We start from the raw sequence: 17,190 nt of genomic DNA on the forward strand, positions 1-17,190 counted from the left end.
GTTGCAGTGAGCTGAGATCACGCCATTACACTCCAGCCTGGGCAACAAGAGCAGCAAAACTCTGTCTCAAAAAAAAAAAATTCTTTTAACTGGACAATAATAGTGATACAACCTATCAAAACCTCTGGGACACAGCAAAGGCAGTGCTAAGAGGAATGTTCATAGCCTTAAATGCCTACATCAAAAAGTCTGAAAGAGCACAAACAGGCAATCTAAGGTCAACCTCAAGGAAATAGAAAAACAAGAACAAATCAAACCCAAACCCAGCAGAAGAAAAGAAATAACAAAAATCAGAGCAGAACTAAATGAAATTGAAACAAAAAAAAACAAAAGTGAAACAACAAGCTGTTTCTTTGAAAAGATAAATAACATTGATAGACCACCAGTGAGATTAACCAAGAAGAGAGAAGATCCAAAAAAAAAAAAGCTCAATTAGAAGCAAAATGGGAAATATCACAACCAATACCACAGAAATACAAAAAAAATCATTCAAGGCTACAATGAACATCTTTACTTGCATAAACTAGAAAACCTAGAGGAGATGAATAAATTCCTGGAAATATACAAGCCTCCTAGATTAAACTAGGAAGAAATAGAAACTCTGAACAGACCAATAGCAAGCAGCAAGGCTGAAATGGTAATAAAATAAATTGCTTACAAAAACATCTAGAAGCAGACAGATTCACAGCTGAATTCTATCAGACATTCAAAAACGAATTGGTACCAATCCTATTGACACTATTCCACAACATAGAGAAAGAGGAAATCTTCCCTAAATCATCTATGAAGCCAGTATCACCCTAATACCAAAATCAGGAAAGGATATAACAACAAAAAAACACCACAGACCAATATCCCTGATGAACATAGTTGGAAAAAATCCTTAACAAAATACTAGCTAATCGAATACAATGGCATATCTAAAAGATAATCCACCATGATCAAGTGAGTTTCATACCAGAAATACAGGAATAGTTTAACATACCCAAGTCAATAAATGTGATGCACCATATAAACAGACTTAAAATCACATGATCATCTCAATAGATTCAGAAATAGCATTTGACAAAACCCAGTATCTTTTTATGATTAAAACTCTCAGGAAAATCAGCATAGAAGGGACATATGCCTTAAGGCAATAAAAGCCATCTACGACAGACCCACAGCCAACATAATACTGTTTGGGAAAAAGTTGAAAGTATTCTCCCTGAGATCTGGAACAAAACAAGGATGCCCACTCTCACCACTTCTATTCAACATAATACTGGAAGTCCTAGCCAATGAGAGAAAGAAATCAAGGTTATCAAAATTGGTAAAAAGGAAGTCAAACTGTCCCTGTTTGCTGATGATACGATCATATACATAGAAAACCCTATAAATTACACAGTCTCAGGTATTTTCTTATACCAATGTGAGAATGGACTAACACATCAAATACGTGCATGCTGTATGCCCTTTGTCTTTTTTCTATAGCTATCATGGGATGGTATTGAATGGAGGCACTTTCCCCAAGTTGGCTGGAATTGGCTCCTAACTCCATCTATTTTTTCAAGGGGAAACTAATTGAGTCAGGTTGTATCTGATAAGCAGAATGTGTACCACACCAACCTGCCGGAATTGGGCTTCCATTTTCCAATAATATGTTTTCCTCTTCTCCTTTCATCAAAACAAGCAGCCGACCCTCACTGTCCTATCACTAGGAAGAAGGCTGCATGAGAAGGAAGGGGCTCCCTTCTCATTGGTTTTAAAGTCCTAAGACTCACGTTTCCGTATCTCTCAGGGTAACAAAATGATCAAATGAGAGAGGTACAAACACAATTTTATGGTTAGTATTTGTTGATGAGTAATGTGTTCTTTTTACCTTCCATTCACACTAAGTGCAGTGCAAAAAAGAAATCTGGACTCCTCTTTACCTTTTTACCTCTCAGAACTTCAGTTTTATCTCCTGTAAAATAAGGTCAATAAAAGGTGTCTTGCAAGATTCTCGCAAGGATTAGTGATAGAATAGGTAACCTTCAGCTATGGTTTGTGGCATACAATAAGTGCTTGACAGCTAGACAGGTATTGATCTTCCTATCATCATATCCCTTTGCTTTCCTCTTTTATATTTAGAAAGAACCCATCTCAATGGAAATAAAAAATGACTTTTGGGAATTTAGCCTCTCCCACAGTTGATAGAATTATAGAAAGGAAGTTTAAAACAAAACCTCTCATTTGATTTTAACTCAATTTAGAAAACTCAAATTTTAGTGCACCCTGATTTACAACTTTAATATTTTTTTAAAAACAGTAGGAAAAAATATCTTACTTATATTTATTACTGTGGTAATAAAATACTAATCTGTTCAAGAAAGATAATTTGAAAAGCAGTTTTGAAAAATCACTTAAATGTTGAGTAGTAAGATCCAATAAGACATAGTGAAAATAGTACAGGTATTGGACATAAAAAATGCCAAGCCAGAGGACTTGGGCTTAAACTACACAACTCTTTTGAACTCCAAGTTTCTCATCTATAAAATGGCACTTATTTATTTCTCTCATAGGACAGTAGGGTTAAATGAAATAAGAGATATGAAGAGGCTATGCAATTTTAATTATTATCTACTGTGTCCCAAAGTATTTGTATTATAAAAATAACTTTGGGATTCATTATTCATGCTTGTGAGTCTGGATTTCTATAGTTTCCATATTTGCCAGGGTCAAGGTGGAAGCTACTCAAAATAGCAATTATTACCTAGGTGTTATCTAAGCACCTGGGAGCTAAAAAGGGAGCCAAGGATACCTTAATTGCCACCTCCCTTTCAATAATTTTCTTGAAGTCTATTAATGTTCCTTTTGCATGAAATGTTTCAGCATCTGGTCAGGCCAGGCAGGCACCCTCAGATCAGTTCAGCAGGTACTAAGGCCAACTAAGGAAATGAAACCAAAGAGCAATGGGAACAAGATTCTTTGTCTGCATCCATTTCTAGGGCAAACAGTCAATTACATCTTTATTGTTACAGCTGGGGAAAGATCTTCACAAATTTGCCATTTCCCAAGTTTTCTAATAGCTAGCTATTCTTATGTGGTTCCTGCACTCAGCCAGTTGTCTGTCATCCAAAAACATTCTGAGAAGAATGCCTTTATTTTAAAATTCTGTGTGGGTGCAATATTCTTATAAGCTCTGTGAAATCATATCCTTTAGTTTTCTAGGTGTGGTATCTTGTTGTGATCTCTGAATAACGCAATTATCAGAAGATATAGTCATAAAAAGACTTCAGTAAACTGTTTGTGTTTTCTGCATGTCACATTGAAGGGGCATGTGAAATAAACACTGCCACTATTTTTGCTATCTCACCTACAACTTCTAGGCACAGTGCACAGCCATTCCTGCGAGCTCACTCTATCCAACATAAGCCATGTGTCATCCATGATGAAGGTATCCTTCAACTATAGCAATCGCTTCATTCTTGGGGCTATTCAACATCTGCCAGGTTTAGTTTATCTTATTAACATTTTTAAAAGGCAATCTTTTTGAGTGTCTACAACTCACACTAGAAAAAAAAATCGATGAAGTAGAAATCACTGTCTTGAAGAAAATTTCTAGAATGTCAAGTATTTTCTGACTTTCCAGTCGGGGCTGGTTCATGATGATGACTGCATTCTTGCATGATAAGCTCCTATTTCCTATCAATTGTGCATCAGTTTACAGTATTGGACACTACTTAGCCAAGATTGTCTGATGGATCTAAGATATAACTTGCCAACAGCACAAGAAAAATGCTTTTTACATAATGAAACTGCATATAAATGAAAAAGGCTTTGATATTATCCAGGGATCAAGAAAAATTCTCTCCCGAAACCCCTCCCCTCACTATGATTCTTTGGTACTTTTAAAATTTGAACTAATCATGTGGTCTGTAGCATTTAGTTTGCATGATTATGATAGAAGTGTGTGATAAAACCATTTCAACTGGATAGAAGGAGAGAATATATAAAATAATGAGTTATATTGGTAAATGGATTATTGTCTATATGACCAATTTATCCCCTCAGAAGGATTTTGATGAAATGCTGAAAGATTGCACGTGTTTGAAAGATAAAGCGAACAGCTATGTTGGAAACATAAGGAGCTGACTTGACAAATGTGCTTTCACAATGAATAACCAGAGCATCCATCAAAACAAAGGCCAATGCCTAGAAGAAAACGTGCATAGCCACTGCATTGGCCCATGTCAATAGATGGTGCAGGTTTTTGAAAAGACCAGATGTATGCACCTCTAGGACCAATCAAACAAGGCTTATTTTTCAGAGGACACCAAATAAGTCAGCTTAGTCAAGATACACAACAGTAATATCACCATCAATGGCTGCCCAGGCTGTGCACTGCCCAATTCCAGAGTCACCATTCAATCACAATGCACTGTGACTAGAACGCTCTGCAACTTGGCACCCTGCTAGAAAGACAGAGTTGCATTATCTCAGACAGATGCAGCCTTTGGACCCACCCCCAATACCTCTCTATAGGGTTTTCAAAGTTGCAGATGATAATGTTTGAGTGACTTTCTAGAAGCACAACTACATCTCTCCAGCCCCAGCTTCATAGGCATCAGCCCAGCATGTTTCTGCACACAGCTTCACAGGGCTACATTCCAGAGGTCACCATATGCAATCCAGGTATATTTCATCAGTCTCTGTGATATGTAATACATAATACACAGCTTGTTCAGGCATGGACAAAAGCCTTATTCATCACCCTCACTCTCTCCAGGCTGGTACATCCCAGTCTAGGAACATTCTTAATGCTGCAGGTTGGGCCATTTTCCCAGTCTCTGGGAGCCATATTTACAAGCACTTAGACTAGCTGAGTTTATTGTGAATGCTGAAATGCAAGGAGCATTGGGACCGTGCATTCCCATTCTGACTTTATAACATAAGGCCCAGAGAAAGATAACTTTGAGGAAGACTTCATGCAGAAGTGACGCTATACTCTTTATCTTCATATCAGCCAATAAGAGGAGTCAGCTTGTGTCAGTCTGTGACATAAAGCAAGCATTGGACAATGGGTATCGCATGTGCTTTAAAGCCTTACAGAAATGAGTGTGAATCCTAGTTCTACAATGGAGCTTCTGCCTTATATTGGGTCAGGCGCTTGGTCTCTATGAAGATTTTTTTTCGCTTATGATATTGTAATAACACTTAACTCCCAGGATTAACAATAGGATTAATGAAATGTGTATAGAGCTCCTGGTACAGTTCCTAGCATGTGGTAGGTGACTAATGACTAGTACCTATTAATTTTATTATAAGAATGAACTCTAAATCATGAGAACAATTGTATAGCACTAAGTGAAAGAGTATGTGTATGTGTGTGCATTCATAGCATTGTATTTTTATAGTAAGTTTGAAAATGAATCCTAATTATACAAATTAATAGAAGAATACAGTCTCCTTTTAAAAGAAAATAGAACATTATAGAAGAAATTAAAATTTATTTTGGCCACTCACTACCACTCCCCATTAATTCCATTTTCTTCTCTACCTCCTAGAACCAATCAAGATTTTTGTATTTAAACATACATGTGTGTAAAAGTACATGCTTTAAAAATTATCAAGACTTAGCCATTCCAGCCTTTGGGCTCTAGAGAGTCCAATCCCAATGGTGGTAGAAGGGATCACCCAACACAGCACAGCTGCTCTACCAACAGATGGCCAGACTGCTTGTTTAACTGGGTCCCTGATTGCACCCCTAACTCGGCAGGACCTCCCAGCTAGGACCTTCAGCCACCCTTGCCTGTGTTCCCCAGCCAACAGAGATTTGAATTTCTTCTGTGACAGCACTCCCAGAGGGAGGGGAGGGCCACCATCTTTCCTGTTTGGGCAACTTAGCAGTTTCAGCCTTCGGGCACTGTTTTGGTCTAAGCCAACTGGAGTAGAATGAATCCCACAGTATAACACAGTTGGTCTACCCAAGTATGGCCAGACTGCTTCTTTAAGTGGGTGCCCGATCCCATCCCTCTTAACTGGGCAGGACCTCCCAACTGGGGTCTCCAGCAGCCCCTGTCGGTGTTCTCCAGCCAACAGAGATTTGTAACCTCCCTAGGCTGGAGCTCCCAGAGGGAGAGGTGGGCCACCATATTTGCTGTTTAGGCAACTTAGCCATTCCAGCCTTTGGGCTTCAGAGTGTTGGAGGTGACTGGGGGCTGAAGTGGACCCCCAGCATAGCATAGATGCTCCACCAAAACATAGACACACTGCTTTTTAAAGTGGGCCCTCAATTCTGTTCCTCCTCACTGGGCAGGACCTCCCAACTGGGGTCTTCAGCCACCTCCTACAGGGCTGGAAACAAGTCTGTACCTCCCTGAGACAAAGCTTCCAGAGGGAGGGGCAGGCTGCCATCTTTGCTGTTTCACAGCCTTCACTGGTGATACCTTAAGGTGCTGGAAAACCTGAGATGACTAAGGACTGGAGTGGGCCCTAAGCATACTACAGCATCCCTGTGGAAAAATAACCAGACTGTTATGTGGGTGCACATTCCCATGTCTCCTCACCAGGCAGGTCCTCCAGGCCTGGGCCTCCAGCCATCCCCCACCAGAGCTATTGAGTCAGTAGCAGCCCAGCTATTGAGTCAGTAGCAGCCCAGCAACTCCCTGGACAGGGCCTCCAGGGGCAACTGAAAGCCTCTCTGCCACTGCCTTTGCAGCGGAAGTGCCCTTGCTACCTTCAGACTAACAAAGGAGCAATTACCTTAAGTACTTTATCTACACCTTCAACAAGCTCCAGCCAACCAAAGGAGAGGTGGCCAGTCCATCTGTTATGGGCCACTACCCACCCCGCCAAACTGCTTGTCACCAGATAGGGAACTCCTGGCTTGGGCCCACAGCACAAACCCTCCATCTTGGGTTGGTTGCACTGAGCAATTGCTGAACTGCATTTCTCTGGTGGAACCCCCAGGAAACAAGCAAATGACCCTCAGCCACAACCACTACTAAGATCCCTTCCTCTGCAGCAGGCAGCCCAGGAGTGCCAAGTTGCGGTCTACAGCCAGCACTCGAGGTGGAAAGGAACCTACACTTTCAGAGAACTGAGAGGGAACATGGCTGCAACCGTGAGGAAATATCAGGGAGCCACACAACTGAGCAAGAGTCTATTAATTGACCAATAAGCCCAGTGCCACCGGCTGGATCACACCTCAAAGCTTCAACACCAAATATACCTCACTAACTTATCCCCCTATGAACTAGAGACAAGAAGGCAGCTTCAAATAAAGACCCCGCACAAAGCCTCGACCTGGTGAAAACATCCAGAAAATAAGTCTACACTGCAGTTAAAGGAGCACCCATACCCAGAGATGAGAAAGAACCAATGTGAGAATTCCGGTAACTTGAATGGTCAGAGTGTTTTATGTTCTCCAAATGACCATACCAGTTCTCCAACAAGAGTACTTAACCAGGCTGAACTGGCTGGAATGACAGAAATAGAATTCAGAATATGGACAGGAACAAAGATCATTGAGATTCAGGAGAACAGCAAACCCAATCCAAGGAAAATAAGAATTACAATAAAGTGATACCAGAGCTGAAGGACAAAATAGCCAGTATTAAAATGAATCTAACAGGTCTGACGAGCTGAATAACACAATACAAGAATTTCACAGTGCAATTACAAGTGTTAACAGCAGAATAAATCAAGCTGAGGAAAGAATCTCAGAACTTGAAGATTGGTTCTCTGAAATAAGACAGTCAGACAAAAATAAAGAAAGAAAAGCACTGAATAAAAAGAAATCAGCAAAACCTCCAAGAAGTATGGGATTATGTAAAGAGGCCAAATCTATGAATTGTTGGCATCACTGAAGGTGGGGGAGAAAGCAAACAACTTGGAAAACATACTTCAGGATATCATCCATAAAAACTTCTCCAACTTTGCTAGAGAGGCCAACAGTCAAATTCAGGAAATACAGAGAACTCCTGCAAGATTCTACACAAGATCATCCCAAGACACATAATCCTCAGATTTTCCAAGGTCAAAATGAAAGAAAGAAAAATTGTTAAAGGCTGCTAGAGAAAAAAGGGCAGGTAACCTACAAGGGAGCCCCATCAGGCTTAAAGCAGACCTTTCAGCTAAAACCCTACAAACCAGAAGAGATTAGGGGCTTATATTCTACATCCTTAAAGAAAAAAAGAATCTTCAACTATGAATTTTATACCCAGACAAACTAAGCTTTCTAAGTGAAGGAGAAATAAGATCCTTTTCAGATAAGCAAATGTTGAAGGAATTCCTTACCACCAGACCTGCCCTACAAGAGATCTTGAAAAGAGCACTAAATATAGAAAGGAAAGACTGCTACTAGCTAATACAAAAAACATACTTAACCACACAGACCAGTGTCACAGTTAAGCAACCACACAAGCAAGTCAACATAATAACCAGCCAACAGCACAATGACAGTATCAAATCCACACATATCAACACTAACCTTGACTGTAAACAGGCTAAATGCACCACTTAAAAAGAACAGAGTGGCAAGCTTGATAAAAAAGCCAGAACCAATGATATGCTGTCTTCAAGACATCCATCTCACACTTAATGACACTCATAGGCTCAAAATAAAGGGATGGAGGAAAATCTACCAAGCAAATGAAAAAGAGAAAAAAGAAAGAGTTGCAATCCTAATTTCAGACAAAATAGATTTCAATCCAACAAAGGTAAAAAAAGAGAAATAAAGACATTACATAATGGTAGATGGTTCAATTCAACAGGAAGATCTAGCTATCCTAAATATATATGCACCCAACACAGGAGCACCTAGATTCATAAAGCAGGTTCTTAGAGACTTATGAAGAGACAGACTCCCAAACAATAATATTAGGAGACTTCAACACTCCATTGACAGTATTAGACAGATCATCAAGGCAGAAAACTAGCAAAGATATTCAGGACCTAAACTCAATATTGGACCAAATGGATCTGATAGACTTTTGCAGAATTCTTCACTCCAAAACAACAGAATATACATTCTTCTCATTGTCACATGGCATATACTCTAAAATCAATCACATAATCGAACATAAAACAATCCTTAACTAATGTAAAAGAACCAAAGTCATGCCAAGGACACTCTCAGACCACAGCACAATAAAAATAGAAGTCAAGAGTATAAAAGTCACTCAAAACCATGAAATTACATGGAAATTAAACAACATGCTCCTGAACGACTTTTGGGCAAATAATGAAATTAAGCCAGAAATCAAGAAATTATTTGAAAATAATAAGAACAAAAATAAAACATATGAGAATCTCTGGGACATAGCTAAGGCAGTGTTAAAAGAGAAACTCATAGCACTAAATGCCCACATCAAAAAGTTAAAAGATCTCATATTAACAACATAACTTCACAATAATGAATTAGAGAAGCAAGAATAAATCAACCCCAAAGCTAGCAGAAGACAAGAAATAACAAAAATCAGAAATGAACTGAAGGAAACCAAGTCACACAAAACCACTCAAGGGACCAATGAATCCAGCAGTTCGGTTTTTGAAAAAATTAATAAAATAGATAAGCCACTAGCTAGACTAATAAGAAAAGAGAGAAGATCCAAATAAACACAATTAGAAATGATGAAGGGAATGTTACTACTGACCCCACAGAAATAAAAATAACCATCAGTTACCCACAAAGGGAAGCCCATCAGACTAACAGCTGATCTCTCGGCAGAAACTCTACAAGCCAGAAGAGAGTGGGGGCCAATATTCAACATTCTTAAAGAAAAGAATTTTCAACCCAGAATTTCATATCCAGCCAAACTAAGCTTCATAAGTGAAGGAGAAATAAAATACTTTACAGACAAGCAAATGCTGAGAGATTTTGTCACCACCAGGCCTGCCCTACAAGAGCTCCTGAAGGAAGCGCTAAACATGGAAAGGAACAACAGGTACCAGCCACTGCAAAAACATGCCAAATTGTAAAGACCATCAGGCTAGGAAGAAACTGCATCAACTAATGAGTAAAATAACCAGCTAACATCATAATGACAGGATCAAATTCACACATAACAATGCTAACCTTAAATGGAAATGGGCTAAATGCTCCAATTAAAAGGCACAGACTGACAAATTGGATAAAGAGTCAAGAACCATCAGTGTGCTGTATTCAGGAAACCCATCTCACATGCAGAGACACACATAGGCTCAAAATAAAGGGATGGAGGAAGATCTACCAAGCAAATGGAAAACAAAAAAAGGCAGGGGTTGCAATCCTAGTCTCGGATAAAACAGACTTTAAACCAACAAAGATCAAAAGAGACAAACAAGGCCATTACATAATGGTAAAGGGATCAACTCAACAAGAAGAGCTAACTATCCTAAATATGTATGCACCCAATACAGGAGCACCCAGATTCATAAAGGAAGTCCTTAGTGACCTACAAAGAGACTTAGACTCCCACACAACAATAATGGGAGACTTTAACACCACACTGTCAACATTAGACAGATCAAGGAGGCAGAAGGTTAACAAGGATATCCAGGAATTGAACTCAGCTCTGCACCAAGCGGACCTAATAGACATCTACAGAACTCTCCACCCCAAATCAACAGAATATACAGTCTTTTCAGCACTACACCACACCTATTCCAAAATTGACCACATAGTTGGAAGTAAAGCTCTCCTCAGCAAATGTAAAAGAACAGAAATTATAACAAACTGTCTCTCAGACCACAGTGCAATCAAACTAGAACTCAGGATTAAGAAACTCACTCAAAACCACTCAACTACATGGAAACTGAACAACCTGCTCCGGAATGACTACTGGGTACATAACGAAATGAAGGCAGAAATAAAGATGTTCTTTGAAACCAATGAGAACAAAGACACAACATACCAGAATCTCTGGGACACATTCAAAGCAGTGTGTAGAGGGAAATTCATAGCACTGAATGCCCACAAGAGAAAACAGGAAAGATCTAAAATGGACACCCTAACATCACAATTAAAAGAACTAGAGAAGCAAGAGCAAATACATTCAAAAGCTAGCAGAAGGCAAGAAATAACTAAGATCAGAGCAGAACTGAAGGAAATAGAGACACAAAAAACCCTTCAAAAAATCGATGAATCCAGGAGCTGGTTTTTTTAAAAGATCAACAAAATTCATAGACTGCTAGCAAGACTAATGAAGAAGAAAAGAGAGAAGAATCAAATAGACACAATAAAAAATGACAAAGGGGATATTACCACCGATCCCACAGAAATACAAACTACCATCAGAGAATAATATAAACACCTCTACGCAAATAAAATAGAAAATCTCGAAGAAACGGATAAATTCCTTGATACATACACTCTCCCGAGACTAAACCAGGAAGAATTTGAATCTCTGAATAGACCAATAACAGGCTCTGAAATTGAGGCAATAATTAATAGCTTACCAACCAAAAAAAGTCCAGGACCAGATGGATTCACAGCTGAATTCTACCAGAGGTACAAGGAGGAGCTGGTACCATTCCTTCTGAAACTATTCCAATCAATAGAAAAAGAGGGAATCCTCCCTAACTCATTTTATGAGGCCAGCATCATCCTGATACCAAAGCCAGGCAGAGACAAAACCAAAAAAGAGAATTTTAGACCAATATCCTTGATGAACATTGATGCAAAAATCCTCAATAAAATACTGGCAAACTGAATCCAGCAACACATCAAAAAGCTTATCCACCATGATCAAGTGGGCTTCATCCCTGGGATGCAAGGCTGGTTCAACATACAAAAATCAATAAACATAATCCAGCATATAAACAGAACCAAAGACAAAAACCACATGATTATCTCAATAGATGCAGAAAAGGCCTTTGACAAAATTCAACAACCCTTCATGCTAAAAACTCTCAATAAATTAGGTATTGATGGGACGTATCTCAAAACAATAAGAGCTGTCTATGACAAACCCACAGCCAATATCATACTGAATGGACAAAAACTGGAAGCATTCCCTTTGAAAACTGGCACAAGATAGGGATGCCCTCTCTCTCCACTCCTATTCAACATAATGTTGGAAGTTCTGGGCAGGGCAATCAGGCAGGAGAAGGAAATAAAGGGCATTCAATTAGGAAACGAGGAAGTCAAATTGTCCCTGTTTGCAGATGACATGATTGTATATCTAGAAAACCCCATCGTCTCAGCCCAAAATCTCCTTAAGCTGATAAGCAACTTCAGCAAAGTCTCAGGATACAAAATCAATGTGCAAAAATCACAAGCATTCTTATACACCAATAACAGACAAACAGAGAGCCAAATCATGAGTGAACTCCCATTCATAATTGCTTCAAAGAGAATAAAATACCTAGGAATTCAACTTACAAGGGATGTGAAGGACCTCTTCAAGGAGAACTACAAACCACTGCTCAAGGAAATAAAAGAGGATACAAACAAATGGAAGAACATTCCATGCTCATGGGTAGGAAGAATCAACATCATGAAAATGGCCATACTGCCCAAAGTAATTTATAGATTCAATGCCATCCCCATCAAGCTACCAATGACTTTCTTCACAGAATTGGAAAAAACTACTTTAAAGTTCATATGGAACCAAAAAAGAGCCCACATTGCCAAGACAATCCTGAGCCAAAAGAACAAAGCTGGAGGCATCACGCTTCCTGACTTCAAACTATACTACAAGGCTACAGTAACCAAACAGCATGGTGCTGGTACCAAAACAGAGATGTAGACCAATGGAACAGAACAGAGCCCTCAGAAATAATGCCGCATATCTACAACCATCTGATCTTTGACAAACCTGACAAAAACAAGCAATGGGGAAAGGATTCCCGATTCCCTATTTAATAAATGGTGCTGGGAAAACTGGCTAGCCATATGTAGAAAGCTGAAACTGGACTCTTCCTTACACCTTATACAAAAATTAACTCAAGATGGATTAAAGACTTACATGTTAGACCTAAAACCATAAAAACCCTAGAAGAAAACCTCGCCAATACCATTCAGGACATAGGCATGGGCAAGGACTTCATGTCTAAAACACCAAAAGCAATGGCAACAAAAGCCAAAATTGACAAATGGGATCTAATTAAACTAAAGAGCTCTGCACAGCAAAAGAAACCAACATCAGAGTGAACAGGCAACCTACAGAATGGGAGAAAATTTTTGCAACCTACTTATCTGACAAAGGGCTAATATCCAGAATCTACAATGAACTTCAACAAATTTACAAGAAAAAAACAAACAACCCCATCAAAAAGTGGGCAAAGGATATGAACAGACACTTCTCAAAAGAAGACATTTATGCAGCCAAAAGACACATGAAAAAATGCTCATCATCACTGGCCATCAGAGAAATGCAAATCAAAACCACAATGAGATACCATCTCACACCAGTTAGAATGGCGATCATTAAAAAGTCAGGAATCAACAGGTGCTGGAGAGGATATGGAGAAATAGGAACACTTTTACACTGTTGGTGGGACTGTAAACTAGTTCAACCATTGTGGAAGTCAGTGTGGCCATTCCTCAGGGATCTAGACCTAGAAATACCATTTGACCCACCCATCCCATTACTGGGTATATACCCAAAAGATTATAAATCATGCTGCTATAAAGACACATGCACACGTATGTTTATTGCGGCACTATTCACAATAGCAAAGACTTGGAACCAACCCAAATGTCCAACAACGATAGACTGGATTAAGAAAATGTGGCACATATACACCATGGAATACTATGCAGCCATAAAAAATGATGAGTTCATGTCCTTTGTAGGGACATGGATGAAGCTGGAAACCATCAATCTCAGCAAACTATCGCAAGGACAAAAAACCGAACACCGCATGTTTTCACTCATAGCTGGGAATTGAACAATGAGAACACATGGACACAGGAAGGGGAACATCACACACTGAGGACTGTTGTGGGGTGGGGGGAGGGGGGAGGGATAGCATTTGGAGATATACCTAATGCTAAATGACGAGTTAATGGGTGCAGCACACCAACATGGCACATGTACACATATGTAACAAACCTGCACGTTGTGCATGTGTACCCTAAAACTTAAAGTATAATAATAATTAGAAAAATAAAATAAAAATAAAAATAACCATCAAAAATTACTAGGTACACCTCTACACGCACAAACTAGAAAACCTAGAAGAGATGGATAAATTCCTGGACACATACATCCTCCCAAGACTGAGCCAGGAAGAAACTGATTCTCTGAATAGACCAATAACAAGCTCCAAAATTGAATCAGTAATCAATAACCGACCAACCATAAAATGCTTAAGACATGACAGATTCACAGCTGAACTCTATCAGATGCACAAAAAAGAGCTGGTGCCATTCCTAAAGAAACTATTCCTAATGATTGAGGAGGAAGGACTCCACCTCAACTCATTCTATGAGGCCAGCATCATCTTGATACTAAAATCTGGTAGACACAGAGCAATAATAATTTTTAAAAAACCTTCATACCAATATCCTCGATGAGCAGTGATGCAAAAATCCTCAAAAAAAAAGGCTTCATCCCAGGATTCGAGGTTGGTTTAACATATGCAAATTAATAAATGCGGTTCATCACAGAAAGATAAATAAGACAAAACCACATGCTTATCTCAATGGATACAGAAAATGCTTTTGAAAAAATTCAACACCTCTTCATGTTAAAAACTCTCAATAAACTAGGTATCGAAGGAACATACTTCAGAATAATAAGAGCCATCTATGACAAACCCATAGCCAACATTATATTGAATGGGGAAAAGCTGGAGCCATTCCCCTTGAAAACTGGCACAAGACAAGGATGCCCTCTCTCACCTCTTCTATTCTACATAGTATTGGATGTCCTAACCAGAACAATCAGTCAGGAGAAAGAAATAAAGGGCATCCAAATAGGAAAAGAGGAAGTCGAATTATCTGTTTTCAGACAACTTGTCTGTGTATCTAGAAAACTCCATTGTCTCAGCCCAAAAGCCCCTCCATCTGATAAACAATTTCAGCAAAGTTGCAGGATACAAAATCAATGTACAAAAATCACTACCATTTCTATACGCCAACAATGGCCAAACCAAGAGCCAAATCAGAAAGGCAACCACATTCACAATTGCCGCAAAAAGAATAAAATACCTAGGAATGCAGCTAACCAGGGAGGTGAAAGATCTCTACAATGAGCATTACAAAACACCACTCAAAGAAATCAGAGAATACACACACAAATGGAAAAATATCCCATGATCATGGATAGGAAGAATCAATATCATTAAAATGGCTATACTGCCCAGAACAATTTATATATTAAATACTATTCCTGTCAAACTACTATTGACATTCTTCACAGAACTAGAAAAAGCTATTTTAAACTTCATATGGAACTAAAAAAGAACTCCAATAGCCAAGGTAATCCTAAGCAAAAAGAACAAAGCTGGAGACATCACATTACCCGACTTCAAACTATACTACAAAGCTTACCAAAACAGCATGGTACTGGTACAAAAACACACATAGACCAATGGAACACAATAGAGAGCCCAGAAATAAGGCCATACACCTGTGACCATCTGATCTTCAACAAAGCTGACAAAAACAAGCAATGGGGAAAAGACTCACTATTCCATAAATGGTTCTGGGATAACTGGCTAGCCATATGCGGAAGATAGAAGCTGAACCCTTTCCTTACACCATACAAAAAAATCAACTCAAGATGGATTAAAGGCATAAATGCAAAACTCAAAACTATAAAAACTCTGGAAGGCAACCTAGGCAATACCATCCTGGACATAGGAAAGGCAAAGATTTCAGTGACAAAGTTATTAAGTAGTCCATCCTTTCTTCCTTCCCACTCTCATATCCCAAGTATCCACGTGTATATGAATCTCTTTCTGGCTCTTTTGGTTCATTAATCTATTTGTCTACTCCAGCAATAATACTACTTTATTTACCCTACCTTTGTAATAAAGTTTGATATCTGATAGGTTAAGTCCAACTCATTTGACTTACTTTTCAGGATTGTTTTGATTAGCCTTCCATATTTAGTATGGTCAAAATGTCAGATTCAGTTTATCAATTGTTATGAAAAGTCTGATGGGGCTATTGAATGAAACTACATTTATTTTATGTATTAATTTGGGAAAAAAGCAGCATTTTTATTATAATGTGTCTTTCTTTCAATGGTATCTCACCATTTATTGGTGTCTAATGTCCTTCAATAACATTTCGTATTTTTTTCTGAAATGTATTTTTCTTGTTAAGTGTATTTCTTGTTACTTCGATGTCTTTGTTGCTATTGTAAATAGGATTTTCTTAAGAGTAATTACCCAGGTATATGGAAGCCATTTATTTTTCTACATTGATTTCATATCAGATCCACTTCCAGACTAACTCACGTACTTCTAATAGTCATTCATTATGTGTTTTCCAGCTAAACAATATATTATCTATAAATAACCATAAATAACCATTATGGTTATTTATGCATAAATAAATATGGCATAAAAATCTATAAATAACCATTATCTATAAATAACTAGGGATAGTTTCTTCTATCCCTAGCTTGCTATTTTGTGTATGTATGTGTATGTGTGTATTTTAATCATGCACAGGTATTGAATTTTGAATTTCTAATTAGTTTTTTCTTTTAGCTGCTTGTAATTTGTTTCCTGGGTGCAATATTTTCCCTAATCTTTCTGATAACAGCATCAGATTCATTGTAAGCAATGTGTTCTTAATGCCTTATTAGCTGTTTTTTCAGACTAGGTTTTGCATTTGTCTTCCTTTTGTTGCTCTTCTGTGTGTGGATTTGAATTTTTTTAAAAAAATAAATTGTGTTTTGTTGTCTTCCTAAGGCAGCAAGTTCATTTCCTTATGAATATTATCAGCTATCATTTCTGTAGTCTCTCATTCTTGACCCTGAGTTCATCTCTCTGCTGTGATTTCCACAGATGGACATCTGCGTCTCTATAAGACGACTGCCTTGGGGGAAAAGGCAGGGGAATGGGGCTCCACAGGGCTTTACAGGAGCGTAAGGAGAGGGCAGGATGCCCCTAATGGGATGTCTTGGCAACTGGCCTTCTGGGCTTAACAGTTCCTGTTCCTCCACCTGTCACCAAGGGCTTGGCTCTCTGTCCCAAAGAATTGCTTCTTCTGAAAACAGATACTCCTATCAGAGCTTCCTAGTCCTAAAACAGAGAGAGAGAGAGAGACAGAGAGAGAGAGAG

The sequence above is a fragment of the Gorilla gorilla genome, chromosome 5 (genome assembly GCF_029281585.2).
Source record: "Gorilla gorilla gorilla isolate KB3781 chromosome 5, NHGRI_mGorGor1-v2.1_pri, whole genome shotgun sequence".
Lineage (NCBI taxonomy): Eukaryota > Metazoa > Chordata > Mammalia > Primates > Hominidae > Gorilla > Gorilla gorilla.